The sequence below is a fragment of the Vulpes vulpes genome, chromosome 11 (genome assembly GCF_048418805.1).
Source record: "Vulpes vulpes isolate BD-2025 chromosome 11, VulVul3, whole genome shotgun sequence".
Classification (NCBI taxonomy): Eukaryota; Metazoa; Chordata; class Mammalia; order Carnivora; family Canidae; genus Vulpes; species Vulpes vulpes.
In genome coordinates, this window is record NC_132790.1 from 22,788,567 (window position 1) to 22,803,853 (window position 15,287).

A 15,287-nucleotide genomic window follows, 5' to 3' on the forward strand; every position below is an offset into this window, starting at 1 on the left:
CACCAAGCATAAGTGCATTATTATCTAAGTATGTCTTAACTTTGGTTATTAATTGATTGATATATTTGGCAGCTCCCATATTCGGGGCATATATATTTTTGATTGTTAAGTCCTCCTGTTAGATAGATCCTTTAAGTATGATATAGTGTCCCTCTTTATCTCTCACTACAGTCTTTGGGGTAAATTTTAGTTTTTCTCATATAAAGATGGCTACCCCTGATTTCTTCTGAAGACCATTTGAGTGGTAAATGGTCCTCCAACCTTTTATTTTCAGGCTGTAGGTGTCCTTAGGTCTAAAATGAGTCTCTTGTAGACAGCAAATAGATGGGTCCTGCTTTTTTATCCAGTCTGGCACCCTGCGCCTTTCGATGGGGTCATTAAGCCCATTCACGTTCAGAGTTACTATTGAAAGATATGAGCTTAGTGTCATCATGATACCTATTTAGTCCCTGTTTTTGTGGATTGTTCCATTGGACTTCTTCTTAAAGGATAATTTTAAGAGTTCCCCTTAAAATTTCTTGCAGATATGGTTTGGAGGTCACATATTCTTTCAGTTCCTGCCTGTCTTGGAAGCTCTTTATCTCTCCTTCTATTCTGATTGAGAGCCTTGCTGGATAAAGTATTCTTGGCTGCATATTTTGTCTCATTTAGGACCCTGAATATATCCTGCCAGCCCTTTCTGGCCTTCCAGGTCTCTGTGGAGAGGTCTGCTGTTAATCTGATATTTCTTCCCATATAAGTTAGGTATTTCTTGTCTCTTGCTCTTTAAGGATCTTCTCTTTATCTTTGGAATTTGCAAGCTTCACTATTTTTTTTTAATTTTTATTTATTTATGATAGTCACAGAGAGAGAGAGAGAGAGAGGCAGAGACACAGGCAGAGGGAGAAGCAGGCTCCATGCACTGGGAGCCTGATGTGGGATTCGATCCCCGGTCTCCAGGATCGCGCCCTGGGCCAAAGGCAGGCGCCAAACCGCTGCGCCACCCAGGGATCCCTGCAAGCTTCACTATTAAATGTCGAGGTGTTGAATGGTTTTTATTGATTTTAGGGGGGAATCTCTCTATTTCCTGGATCTGAATGCCTGTTTCCCTTCCCAGATTAGGAAAGTTTTCAGCTATGATTTGTTCAAATACATATTCTAGACCTCTGTCCCTTTCGGTGCCCTCAGGAACCCCAATTAAATGTAGATTTTTCAGGTATGTGTGTGAAGAGTGGGCTGGTTGGCATGTGAAGGTCATTGGTGGACAATCCTGGACACATACCATCCTCAGAGAAGAACAGGCCTCTATCCGTCGTGACACATTACCCCACTGCCCATCCCTACTCAGGAGCTCCCACTGTGACTCTCCAGCAGCAGGACTTCTATTGCCTCCAGAGCAGAGTGGATGATAGAGCTGGTTCAATGGAGGAAGCATAGATGTGAGGCAGGACTTTTGTGTGCTCCTCCCCGATGTGAATAGTGCATCAACAGCATCCTGTCATGCCTTTGTCCCGTACCAGCCCTGGAGCCTGATTCACTACTCGTAGGTCAAAAGATCCCATTTCTGCTTTTACCTTTTCTGGGGGGGGTTATGAAGCCATGGGCTCTTGTTGGTTTCTTTCTTGCCTGAATGTTCATGTTGCCTTTGTGCCGAGGCTAAACTCATGGTGTCTCATGTGTTCTCTTTTCCCAGAACATCCACACATGCCGATGCCCGTCTACACCACCAGGAGGCCTTCTATCCCTGAGCCTTCCCTGCCAATGAAGGCACATACTGAGACCCCTAATATGAGAGTCCGGTCCCGTTCCACATCTCCTCTCAGTAGCCCTAAAGTTAGCCTCTGCCCACCGGTGGACCTCCTGGTGTCCAGGAAATGCCGGTCGCTGACACACCTCAGCCGGCACGCCAACCCTGTGTCAGGGCTGATAGCCTGGTTGTGCAGCAGAGAGCCAAGAGTCCCTGCCAAGTCTGCCTCTAAGGTCCCCAGGCTGGCACCAAGGTCCATGGGCTGGAACACAACTAGGCACCACCCAAGTATCCTGCGGAGAACACCTGTCCTGCTGTCAGCAACGCATTGGCAGACAGTTCCCAAATGCCCCTCCAGACTCCAGGCAAGAACTGTGCCCAGATGCCCCTAGACAGTTCCCAGGACCCCAGAAAGAAAGCGCAATGGAGCCCCTCCCATCACACCCCCAAGAGCATCCAAGGAGCCCATGTGGGGATTTCGGGGAATCTGTGTCCTCCAGGAAGCAGATGTGCACGTGGATGCACAGCCGTGCCCCCGCAGACCAGGAAGACACCTGCCCTCCTGCCAAGCAAGGGCACCTGGCCCACACCTGCCACACCTCACCTGGAAACGCTGCAGCCGTGCACCGTGCCCCCACGGCCGCCCTCTGTGCTGGCCCCCACTCAGCCCCTGAGAATGGTCTTCATCAGTTTGGACAGAAGCTGCTGGAGCTCCAGGTTCCTAGCAGCTCCCTCATTCCTTCCTCCCGAGAAGCCAGGCCCTGCTCAGGGCCCTCCTGCTGCCTACATGTTGGATGAAGCCTGTGTTTGTGTCCCCTGGAGTATCCTCCATGTTGACCTACAGGTGTCCTCATCCTCAGAAGACACTGAGAGCGAATGTGCCAGCTCCTGGTCTCAGGCACTTGTCCTCCACCCCGCTGCACCCTGACCAGGTGTCTGTGGACCTGAGGATGTGGCCCACTCCTGGACTGATGTGGGGAATCAGCCGTTGCTCAGCTGCATTGCATGGAAATTCTCGGGTCCACAGGGTGCTGCGTCTCATGCTCCTGGGGGCCGTGCGCAGACACCCAGCCCCCAAAACATAGCTTGCACTTTTCTTTAGGCAAATCCATGTGCTGTGGCAAAGAGTACTCTTCCCTCTGGAATGTCAATTTTCTCTCCTGCAAATAGATTCTCCAGGAAATGGAGGGAGTTTTTGACGTGCACTTGTCACTCCAATGGAAATAGAATCTAAGATGTTAAGATCTTTGGTGTACACGTGTTGGCCTTTGGGTTTTTGGCATCAAGCACCCACTGTGGGCTCCGCAAATGGGCAGTGTGTTTTCTCCTGAGATTCATTTTTCTTGACTGTGGTGGTAGCTCTGTGGGAATTGTGATGGGCAATATTTCATCTGTGCATTTAGTTTATTTTTCAGTGTTAATTTAGAATTGTGTGTGTTATTTATTTCCCTTAATAAAATGTTAGCACCAATGACTAACATGCATGTCTTTCTTTTGATTTTGTTTTCTAGGTTTTTTAATCTCAGTATTTCTGAAACTCTCTATAGTTAATTTAATTCCACCAGGCTTAATTAACTGAGAGGAGACAACAGCTTGATAGTAGCAGGGGATACCTAGACATTGAGGGTCTCATGTACACCCAGTCTCCTGCGTGAAGTACTGCATAGGGAACATTGATCCCTGTGCATCCTGTGAGGGAGCCATGTATACTATATGGGCCCTTGGTCGCAAGTTGGTCTGTAATGGGATGAGTTGGTTGTTTCCCTCTATAATATTCTGGATCCACTTTAATATTGGGTCATGATGCTCCCTTTCTGAGACCTGGCCAAGGAGATTTTTCACCCTCTTGATGATTTCCTAAGGAGGCAATGTTTGTAAAGTGGTCCAAATAGCACAAAACCCAGGCCACGGTCTCTCTCTCTCTCTCTCTCTCTCTCTCTCTCTCTCTCTTTTCCTTCTCTCTGTCTGTCTTTCTCAGGGATACCTCTGGTATGGACCAAAGGAAACAAAACAATACAACACCATGCCAAACCAAACCACACCAAACCAAACCAAAGCACATCCATACTTGTATTGAGAAGATTTCTTCTTTTAGGAAAAGCAACTGACTGCTCTTTCCTCACTCCAGAGAACCTGTTTAAGGTTGCTTCTGCCCTCTGTACAGATGCCTGTAGGTAGAGGGTAGAGGAGATCCTCGATGAGCACATTAGATTTTTAAAAGTCAGAGGACAGTACAGAAGCCATGGTGTGGGATCCTTCTTCCATCCCCAAGACCTCTATAACTCCTATCCATGTAGTCATTATGTGCCCCGGGTCAGAGTCTGGCCCCTTGAGCCTCAGGGCCCTGTCTCATCCCATGAATGCTGCCCTATTGATATCTCATGACTTCTGAGGAAAATGCAGCTTCCTGGCTCTTGATTTCTGGGCACTCAATGATAAGTGAAGAAACAGAAACATTTCCTACTTTCTGGAAGCCTGTGAAGATCCCAGAGGTCCATGCGTAAGAAGGCTTATCCTCATGGGGGGATCTTGGGATTGGTGCTAGTGGAGTAGTCTAAGGATTCTCGTACCTACAGGAATATAGGGCATAGGGCTGAGGAGGCAGACAGGGTTGATCAAAGGGCTTTAATGCTGGGCCTCCACTCCTAACTCTGGGAAATGAACAAGGGGTGGTAGAAAGGGAGGTAGGTGAGGGATGGTGGTGACTGGGTGACGGGCAGTGAGGGGGGCACTTGGTGGGATGAGCACTGGGTGTTATTCTATATGTTGGTAAATTGAACTCCAATATAAAAACTGAAATATTATACAGAGCATCCTAGTTAAGCCTCTTCTTGGTTTCTAAATGTTTCATAATCAATTACCTCCACAGGGTGGCTTAAAAGGTAGCACATTTATCATCTCACAGTCCAGGGGCCAGAAATGAACATTAAGACACCAGCAGGGCCACTTTCACTCTGAAGCCAAGTCAGTGACCAAGGCCTGCAAAATGCTCCTGTTTTCTTGAACTCTAGTTAGTAAAGAAGAGAAATATATTCTGGGTTCCACCTTTCTTAAGACTTAACCTATTTCAGAAACCACTTTTTTATTGTAGCTTCCATAGTGCACCAGAATGCCTCCTTTTACAATGGGAAATGATCATGAGAACAAGTAGGAATTAATTGTCTTCTCGATCCAAAACTATTTCAGCAGACACTACCCATTCTGCAAACTGAACAAGTCATACTGACACTTTCAAACCACAAGTGAAACCCAGTGCATTCCTCCCTGCATCTACAAATGCCAAAGACAGAATGTGTAGAAAAGGCACAAGCCTACAGCATGCTTCACCTGAATCAAGAGATCTTAAAGGATATTGCTGTTGAATTTCATGAGGGAACAGTTAAAATTGGGCAAATATACACTGGATTTAGGTATGTGCTCCTGTAGGAAATGGAGGCTCAAAGTAAATGTTTTCCCAAAAAGCATGAAACCATCCAGAGATTTCTCTTGTTGTAGATCCCAGGCCACACTTCGGGAGAAAAATCATATGCATCAAAACTTTCATAATCTTTGTAGATTGCAGTCATAGTAGACAGAGATGGAAGTGTACAAGCAAAGCAATGGACGCCATAATCACAAAATAATTTCTTAGAGCTACACACATTCTGGCTGGTGAGGAGAACGTGTTCTTATGTGACAGCTGAGCTCCTTTAGGAAAGTGATCCTCCCGTCCTGGAGGACTAATGTCCAACACTCCTTGGCTCACTTGACCTTACTCAAAAAGCAAACAGACATTCATTGTAGATGAAATTATCTGGACTCCTTGATGTTACTTTTTTGAGATTGTAATGGGGAATTTTTTATCAACTTTGTTCAGTTTTCTTCTTAATTGTTAACAGAAAATTGCTTGTCATGTTTTTTTCTACTTAATAAAACTCCCCCATATACTTAGTGTGCATGGTGTTTTTCCCCAGCATTTCAGATCCCTTAATCAATTATTTTAGTTGGTCAAACCTACATTTCCTGAGTGGATTGGGGAGTTGGAAAGGACCTGGGAATCCTTAGATATTGGGCCTCTCAAGTACACCCACCTCTCAGGCATGAAGAGACGCCTGGTAAACATATTTACTCCTGTATCTTTTGTATGTGCAATGCACACTGTGTGGGGCCTCGGTCTCACTTTGGGCAGTAATGGGATGATTTGGTGCATTTTCCTCTCTGCGTCATCTCAATTCCACTTTCAGAGATGGATATTGAGAGACCCATTTGAGATCTACACGTGGAGTTTTATCTTCCTCCAGATGATTTCCAAAGGCATCAAAGGTTGACAACCCGGGTAGGTAATGTTCAAGATATGACCTTAGTTCTCTGCCTCCTGCTTTTGTCACTCAGGGAAATCCCTGTCGTGGATCCAGAGGATACTCATAGCTCTGTTGAGGTTTTCTTTCTTATTAAGCACAAATGACTGCTCCTTCCTCTCCACAGAGCTCCTTTTGGTTGTTCTCTACAATTTTCCGTAGTTGGAGTGCAGGGCCACTACTGGTGATCATGGGAGTATGCTTCTTTGTTTTCAATTATTTTATTAATTCATATATTTGAGAGAGATAGAAACAATTCACAGAAGGGGGAGTAAGCCAAGAGGCTCAGGGGAGGGAATGGAAAGCTGAGAGAGAACCCTAAGCCAACTCTGCTGAGCCTGGGGCCAGATGTGGGCACCACACAGGATTCTGAGATCATGAACTGAGCTGAATCCAGGAGTCAGAGGGTCAACCAACAGAGCCATCCAGGGCCCCACAAGGTCACGTAACAAAAGAAGCAAGTACAGCAGCTCCAATTTGATCCCCAACTGAAACTACTGTAACTCTGCTCCATACAGTCTGCATGTGAACAGGGCCGAGACTGCTCTGTATATATGTCTTTAATTTGGTTGCTAATCAGTTGAATAATTGACTGATTCTATGATAGGAGCATAAATATTTATAAGTGTGATATTTTCAGGGTAATGTCTGAAGTATGAAGTATATTGTCCCTCTTCATCTCTTACTTCTAATCCTGGCTTAAAATCTAACTTGCTATATATATACATATATACATATATATATGTATATATGTATATATGTATATGTATATATGTATATATATATATATACACAAACACACACAAAATGGAATATTAATCAGCCATTAAATTCAATGAAAGCCACATTGCTCGACATGAATGGAACAGTTCCATCTGCTGAGTGAAGCAAGTCAAATGGAGAAGGACAATCATTATATGATTTCAATCATATGGGGATTATAAAAAATAGTGAAAGGGATTATAAAGGAAAGGACAGAAAATTACTGCGAAAAATCATAGAAGGTGACAAAACATGAAGGAATCCTAACTCTGGGAATCTGAGAAGGGATAGTGGAAGGGGAGGCAGAAGGGGGATGAGGTGACTGTGTGACGGGCACTGAGGGGGACACTTGATGGGATGAGCACAGGGTGTTAAACTGTTAAAATAACTATATGATGGCAAATCGAACTCCAATTAAAAAAAAAAGTAGTTGTTTCCTACTTGCAGAATTCTAGCAATTCTTATCCTACAGGAGAGTTTGAATTCATGGACATTCATAATGATTTGATTGGTATCTACCTAAGTTCTAATGATGAGGTGATATGAGGTCCCCTATTCTTCTACCAGCTAGCCCCTTCTCTATAATATTTATTTTCTAAATGTATTTTGTTACTGTTTTACATAGTTAACTCCACTCAATTATGAAATACATTTATTCTTGAGATGACAATAGTCAATTTTAAAAGGTTCCTCAGGGAGTTGATACATACAAAATGCCTAATGTCTACTGTAAGTTACTGTGAAAGATCGACTATTGTGCAACAGATATTTTGAGTTTATTGTGTACATAGACACATTGTTAGAGGATTTTAATATGTAGGTTCATAGCAAACATTAATAATAGATTCATTTAGGGACAGTTGAATGCACATTGGGTGAAACCTCCCCTCCTTCAGCCTTAGGGAACAAAGGGGCAACTTGCACTTGAAAGGATTAGAAGCAGTGAGCACCCAGCATTGAGGGTGGAAATGATGCTGAGGGCCTGGAGTCGGTGTGAGCATGTCTGGCATGTCCTCATGCTCCCCCCCATCCCATTGCTTATCTTCTCTTGATATTGAAAGACTATTTGTCCAAGTAAGCCTGGGTGGAGTCTTGGTAGCAACGTTTTTGGTAATATACAACCAGCACCAATTTGAAAAAACAGGGCGCCTACACAAAGAAATGACAAACTACCATGTAAGACGATGACTTACAGCCTTGTATGACAACACACCTCTTTTCAGGAAATTATGTGCACAAAAATATTGAGAAGTCAACCTATAAATACGGAACCGCTTGATACTTTTTGGAAATGCAAAGAGGAATGAAATGCTTCTATTTCAGGAGTTAAATGCATCCTGCCTGATTAGATCATGTTGATTAAATCACAGTCCTTTCACAATCAACCCCCCACCCCTTTGACTGAAGAGAAGATGACTGGCAAGGACCCTTCTCCCCCAGGGAATTGCTCCATATCCCAGCAACTCTAACCTGTCCAGAACACTATACTATCATCCATCTGTGTGACAATCTCCTGACAAAGAAGAGGTGGGCACAGGATTTCAGATCACTTCCACTCCAATTTTGGTCTTTGGGTGACACCTCAGAAAGACATTCTCAACTGAATGAATGTGAGTAACTAATGGATGCTAGGTTACAATTATATTTCTTAGAGGTAGATTGACTAAATCCATTGTTGAAAGGTAATTAATGCATGATTATGCAGATTATTATAATTTGGGCGATCATCTCATGGTGTTTTAAACTTTGGTCAATATGCATGCATTTAAGGTTTCAATTATTTCCTTTCAGAATGGATTATAACATGCACGTATCACAGTTATTAGAAAATAATGTGACCATTTGAATTGTGTAGAGAAAATATCAGGTTTTTTTATGACATTTTATTTATTCATTAGTCCGATTGAGATAGAAACCTAAGGCGATAGATCTGTGCCAGCTGGAGAGTGAGATGGAACTTCTCACTGAGCAGAGACACAGACTGTGCATGGCAGACCAAAAAATTAAACTACATTGTTGGAGAAGTCTGGAAAATGTCCCTGAGTTGGAAGGTGGATTGGACATGAGAGAGGAGGTCAGTGTAGCAAAGTCCAAAGGACTTCAATACTTCCCACACCATGAAATACTGAGTAACACTGGGCTCCACGGATCTAATTGACTTGGATGTGGGAACATTGATGCAAAGATGCAAACATGTTTCATTGTTTGTTTCTTGTTTAAGATAGATAGATGATAGATAGATAGATGATAGATGATAGATAGATAGATAGATAGATAGATAGAGACTGATTTGAGACAGGAAGAGATCAGAGAGAAACCACAGAGTAGCGGGAGAGTGGGGGCTGAAAAATAGAGAGAGAGAGATTCTCAAGGAGATTGTCCAGCAGCCGTGCTGCTGGGTTCTGAGCTGCCTCCCACATTCCTGAGACCAACGTGTTTCGCATTATTTTTCATTTCCAGTTAAGAAGCATAGGACAGTAAGGCCCTCGACCAGACATTATCTAGAACACCCCAACTACGAAAGAAGCCACATTGGAAGGAATTGGCATCGGATTCCTTCCTGAGAGTGGGGCTTGTCCTTATCCACTACTGCCTCACATCTCTGTAACCAGAGTGTCTTCACTCCCATGCTCTTACTCTCTGAGGGATTTCTTAAAATTCCATTCTCTCCCTGAGTTCCTTTCCTTGTTTATGGAGTCTTCAGGTACCATGTTTCCTTCCATTTTTTGCTTCTGTATGATCACTGGCATGTGAGACCCAATATGCTAGAGCCACCACATGGAACTGATTTACTTAGATGTCTCCAAATGGAAAAATCCCAAATGCAACAAAATGTATTGATTCCATAAAGGTTCCAAATTGTGTATCACACACACTAACACTAAAAATTTTAAAGACAGGATTAGCTCTGTCCACTGCCAGAGAGTGAATGCAAAGGCTTCCACTAAAGAAGCTAAAATACTGTATTGAAACCTTCTCATCTCACCCTCTGGTACCAGGAGGCTAATGTATTTTATGTCCCCTTATCACCACTCAGTTGGATTTCTTTTCCCAGTAAAAGGAGCACTTTTAATAATATCACTGTGAAATGGATTGTTCCTATCTCCATGCCTTTACTGTGGTTGATTGCCAACAAGGGGAGAGGCAGAGGTAAGATGTGGTCCATCTGTGGTATCTTCTATTAGAGCAGTTGGTAATGTGATGATGCATTCCCCATGTGAGGAGGCAATCTCCCTAGAAGCTGTTTCCACAAGTCTCCTGTGTGAGCTCAAACCTGTCATGAGACACACATGCCCTAGGATATCTCCTGTGAAAAGCCCTGACTTTGTTTTCTCCTGCTGGACAACACAAAAGCTCAGGAAGGGAAGTCAAGTAATCCTTCAGCTTACATTCACCCACCATGGCCAGGAACCTACCCTCGTTGTCAACCTCACAGACCACTGATTTGATGTGGCCTCCCAGATTAAACCTACACATACCACCATGGAATCTAGCATTGGGGCTGTCCCAAAAACCCAGTTCTAGCCCAGATCCCTGTTGTGAAAACATTTCCAGCCTGACATCTTGCCACAGGTTGATGGAGCCAGGACTCAACACATTATAACCTGGAAACAGGTAGGAGGTCTCCCTAGAACTGCATCCAAGATCGGCAATTCCGGGTTCCCAGGAAAGGACTGGGTAATCTGTTCTGTGGGAGGCTATGCAGATTCTTTGATCTGTTCTCCTGACTAATAGATCTTGATATAGAGAGACACCCCTTAAGTGACTAATGGATACCTAGACAGGATGAGCATTGACCTCCAGACACACCTACCCAGAGAATTCATCTGCTGACTTTCTAGCCTCCACAGTCCCCACAATGTGCTATCCAACCATCTCCTGGTTATCCCTCCCAGGGGTCTCTACTAGCCTTGGCCAGAGATGGTGTACTCCTGGTTCAAATAGACTCCCCCCACCTAATTTTTCACACACACTTCTTCCTGGTCAGAGCCCTCACAACTGAAGAGACCCTGAAGAATAATGTGCCTATGTCCCATTGCATTTCCTCTTAAATGGCTCCTGGTGCTTCCCCTATATTGATCCAGTGAGTAAGAGTGAGACATTCCCATAGGGGGAGGATATGACTTTAGGCTACAGGTGACCTAGAGGTGGCTGTGGGAATTCCACTCAGGGTCAACAGGCAAAGAAGCCTCTGTGAGGAGCCAGCCTGGAAATAAAATAATTATTTCAAGGATCTGAAATACTGGGGAGTAAAAGCATGCACACCAAATCATATGTGGGAATCTTCTATTAAGAATAACAAAAACACACAAATTCCTAATAATATTTTAGATCAAAAATGAACAAAGCAGATGCAATATTCCCCATAACAAATTCAGAAAAATAATATCAACAAGTATAGAAAATGTCTTCTAGGAAAAAATATGGTGTAATTTGCAGAACTCTGGATGGATCTTTTTTTAAATTAGATTCATTTTTTATAATAAACTTATTTTTATATATATTTTTTATAATAAATTTATTTTTTATTGGTGTTCAATTTACCAACATACAGAATAACACCCAATGCTCATCCCGTCAAGTGCCCCCCTCAGTACCCATCACTCAGTGACCCCCAACCCCCGCCCCCCCTCCCCTTCCACCACCCCTAGTTCGTTTCCCAGAGTTAGGAGTCTTTATGTTCTGTCTCCCTTTCTGATATTTCCCACACATTTCTTCTCCCTTCCCTTATATTCCCTTTCACTATTATTTATATTCCACAAATGAATGAGAACATATAATGTTTGTCCTTCTCTGATTGACTTACTTCACTCAGCACAATACCCTCCAGTTCCATCCACGTCGAAGCATATGGTGGGTATTTGTCATTTCTAATGGCTGAGTAATATTCCATTGTATACATAAACCACATCTTCTTTATCCATTCATCTTTCGATGGACACCGAAGCTCCTTCCACAGTTTGGCTATTGTGGACATTGCTGCTAGAAACATCGGGGTGCAGGTGTCCCGGCGTTTCATTGCATCTGAATCTTTGGGGTAAATCCACAACAGTGCAATTGCTGGGTCATAGGGCAGGTCTATTTTTAACTCTTTGAGGAACCTCCACACAGAAATTCAGACATTTATAAAACAATTTCAGATTAACTTGTTTATTTCTGTTTACAACCAATGTACAATTTGCCAGGATGATTTACCTACATTTTTTACAATTTGAACTGGTCTGAAATCCAGAGTCCACTTCTTCTGTGTCAGGAGGTTCCACATAGCAGACGGTAGCAAAATATTCATAGAAACTTATGTTCAGTAGGAGGCTAAGCATTTCCCTTTGGAATAAGAGTCCCTGTCAGGTTTCTTCTCTGCAGTCTTAATGTAGGAGTAAGTGAAGGGAACATAATATTATCAACGTGATTCAATCAGGCTGGATGCAGTTATCTCCCCCAAATAAGCATTTAATTCCTTTCTTACCATTTCCAAGCAATGACCGAAACACATCGCTAGCAAGGCCCCACACGTACTTCTGTTCAGGCAAATACTCTTTCGACATAAATAGAAGATAAGCAATGGGAAGTGGGGAGCATGATGAGAGGGTCGAACATACTTCAAATCCAGGTCCTCAGCATCATATCCACTCTCAATCCTGACTGCTCACTGCCTCTACTCTCCCCAAGGCTGAAGGAGAGGCAGGTTCCTGGATAGACCCCATATGAAATCCACACTATTCCAATATAAGATCATGACAATGAACCCGCTTTAAATGTCAGTGTCCTCTAGTTTCAGTTGAAGGCCATAGCCCATGAACACACCCAGATAGATGGTTCTTCCATACATACAGAACACACATTTCACACAACACCAAATATTTCCAGTATGGGACTGTGTTCAGGTTTGGTGAGTGTGACGCCATGTATGTGTGTGTGTGTGTGTGTGTGTGTGTGTGTGCGCGCCCATATGCAGCAAAGTTAGGAGACACATCCCTGCACTGCTTGCCCAGACCTCTGTCCCTTCTTGCTCGTCCTCTTGGTTGGTCTGGCTCTCCCTGGCACATGCGGGACTTGGCCACGTCCCCGGCCACCTGAGGTGGGATCATCCCAGTTGCAATGTTGAGCAGGTCCATGGTTTGCTGAGGAAGACTCTTGGGCATCTCATGTCTGTATTTGGAGTGGTGAAGGATGACTGCATTCTCAGGAAGAACAATTTCTCTTCTCCTGACATGAAGTTCAGGCTTAGGTTAGTTGCATTCTTGGAGGCATCTCCCCTGGTCTAACGTGGTTTGTTGCCTTGAGGTCTCTTCCCCATGCTCCTCCGACTCAGCAAGGTTCACAGTGGGATCCCTTGTGCTCTCTCCTGAGGCCTCACCCACCACCGTGGGGTCTGCCTCGGGAGATCTGATTCCTCCCTCGACTGACTCACTCACAAGGTCTCTTTCCATATCGGTCTTCTGCATATAAAAGAGGACATAGGCAGGTTGGCGCAGGGCACAAGTCACAACGCAGGCGCTGACCTTAGCATCATCCATTTTATACCACTGGCCATTTCCTGCCTTTACAAAACAGAAATAATGTCTGCTGTGGCACCTCCACCCAGCATGCACCAGCACGGCATAGAGCACATAAACCAAGGGTCCTGCCCTCTGCTCAGACAGGTAGTGTTGCATACAAGGCACTCAGGATATTGCACCTCCTTATTCATTTTGTTGCCTGTGAAGTCTGAGAATCGTTTCAAGACCAGGATGAGGATTTTGCGCAAGTGTGCAAAGTCAACACCTTGGACGCAGGCACCTTCCCTAGACACTTACTACAATGGTAGGCATTTTCACCTTCAAGCATTTCGGGCTTCACCAACTGCTCCAAAGCTTGGCTGACACTCTGAGCAGCCCTGATGTCCAGGCTGATGTCCAGGTGAGGTTCCAGAGTGTAAGAAATGCCTTGGCAGTGGAGACACTGGATTTACAACCTCCAGTACCCACCAAAGATTTGCTGGATGAGGGTGCTGTCCTGAGCATGCTGAGAGTCTGAGGGCTTGTCCTCAAGCAAGCATGCTTGCTGCATTGCATCCAGAATGAATATGAGACACTCATGGGCATCTTCTTGCTTGTGTGTGTGGAAGGCAGCGAGCAGGAGTGGCAGGGGCCGGAGCACACGTCCAGGATGGCAGAGAACCCGGGTCATGTGAGCCTGAGGAGTACACAGCATGCAGGATGTCTGCTTCCTACAGGCTGTCCCATGCTTCTGGGACAGCATGTAGCTGGCAAGGGGCTCTGTGTAGGTCAGACACTGTAGGGTTGCATTCACGTTGCAAGTGTTCCCCATGTTCTGAAGCCCAGCTCCCACCTGGGAAAGGCCCTCCCAACTCAGAGGCATCTTGGTGGGAGGCAGCCCTGCTGATGCAGGAGCCAAAGGATCAGTCAGGGAGGAGAGTGTCTTTGATGCAGGGGATGTCTTCTCAAGTAGAGAGGGTCCTCCATGGACTTCAGCACCACCTCTCTTTGACCACCATGATTGGGGTTTGGGAGAGTCCTTGAACTGAGACTCCTCTGAGCGGTGGAGGTAGGCAGCCTCCATGTCGGCAGAAACAGTGTCCACACGATAAATTCAACCAGGAGCTTCAGGTCACAAAGGGATGCTTCTCTCACTGAGCCAGTTTCCAAATGACAGATAGTGACCCTCACCTCCAACTTTTATGGCTTTTGGGCCCTGGGATAAGGCACAAAATCCTCTAATCCACTCTAATCGCTTGATTGGATTATGGGATTTGGGGGTAGTCCCTCTTTCATAGAGACCATTCAGGTCAGCCCACCTCCTAATCTTGCCTCCCAAAACAGGCAACACTTTCAGATTCTTCTCAACCTCCTTAACTGTCCTTGCATTTTTCTGAACAGAATTTGTTCAGAGTTTCTATGTTCAGAGGAAATCTTTTTGAAAGTCCTTTTCCTTTGAATAACCACAAGTAAGCCAAAGAGTATCAGATGTTAGTCCTGTAGGACAGGGAAGATCACTTTCCCAAAGGAGCTGAGATATCACATAGGAACACGTTCTCCTCACCAGCCAGAATGTTTGTAGCTGTGACCAATTATTTGGGAACGTGGCATCCATTGCTTTGCTTCTATACCTTCATCTCTCTCTACTATGTTTCCAATATACAAAGATTATGAAGTTTTTGATGAATATCATTTTCTGCTTAGGTGTGTCTCAGGTCTACAACAAGAGAATTCCTCTGGCTGGTTTTATGGTTTGGGAAACATTCCTTTAAAACTCCTTTTCCGGGATCCCTGGGTGGCGCAGCAGTTTGGCGCCTGCCTTTGGCCCAGGGCGCGATCCTGGGGACCCGGGATCGAGTCCCGCGTCGGGCTCCCGGTGCATGGAGCCTGCTTCTCCCTCCGCCTGTGTCTCTGCCTCTCTCTCTCTCTCTCTCTCTCTGTGACTATCATAAATAAATAAAAAATTTAAAAAAAATTTTAAAA

General features: G+C 44.6%; 1 pseudogene; it reads right to left on the bottom strand.

Moving 5' to 3' along the window:
* Positions 1 to 4,242: 4,242 nt before the first annotated feature.
* LOC112912083 (ubiquitin carboxyl-terminal hydrolase 17-like protein 6) lies at positions 4,243 to 14,388 on the bottom strand (annotated as a pseudogene).
* Between the last annotated feature and the right edge of the window lie 899 nt (positions 14,389 to 15,287).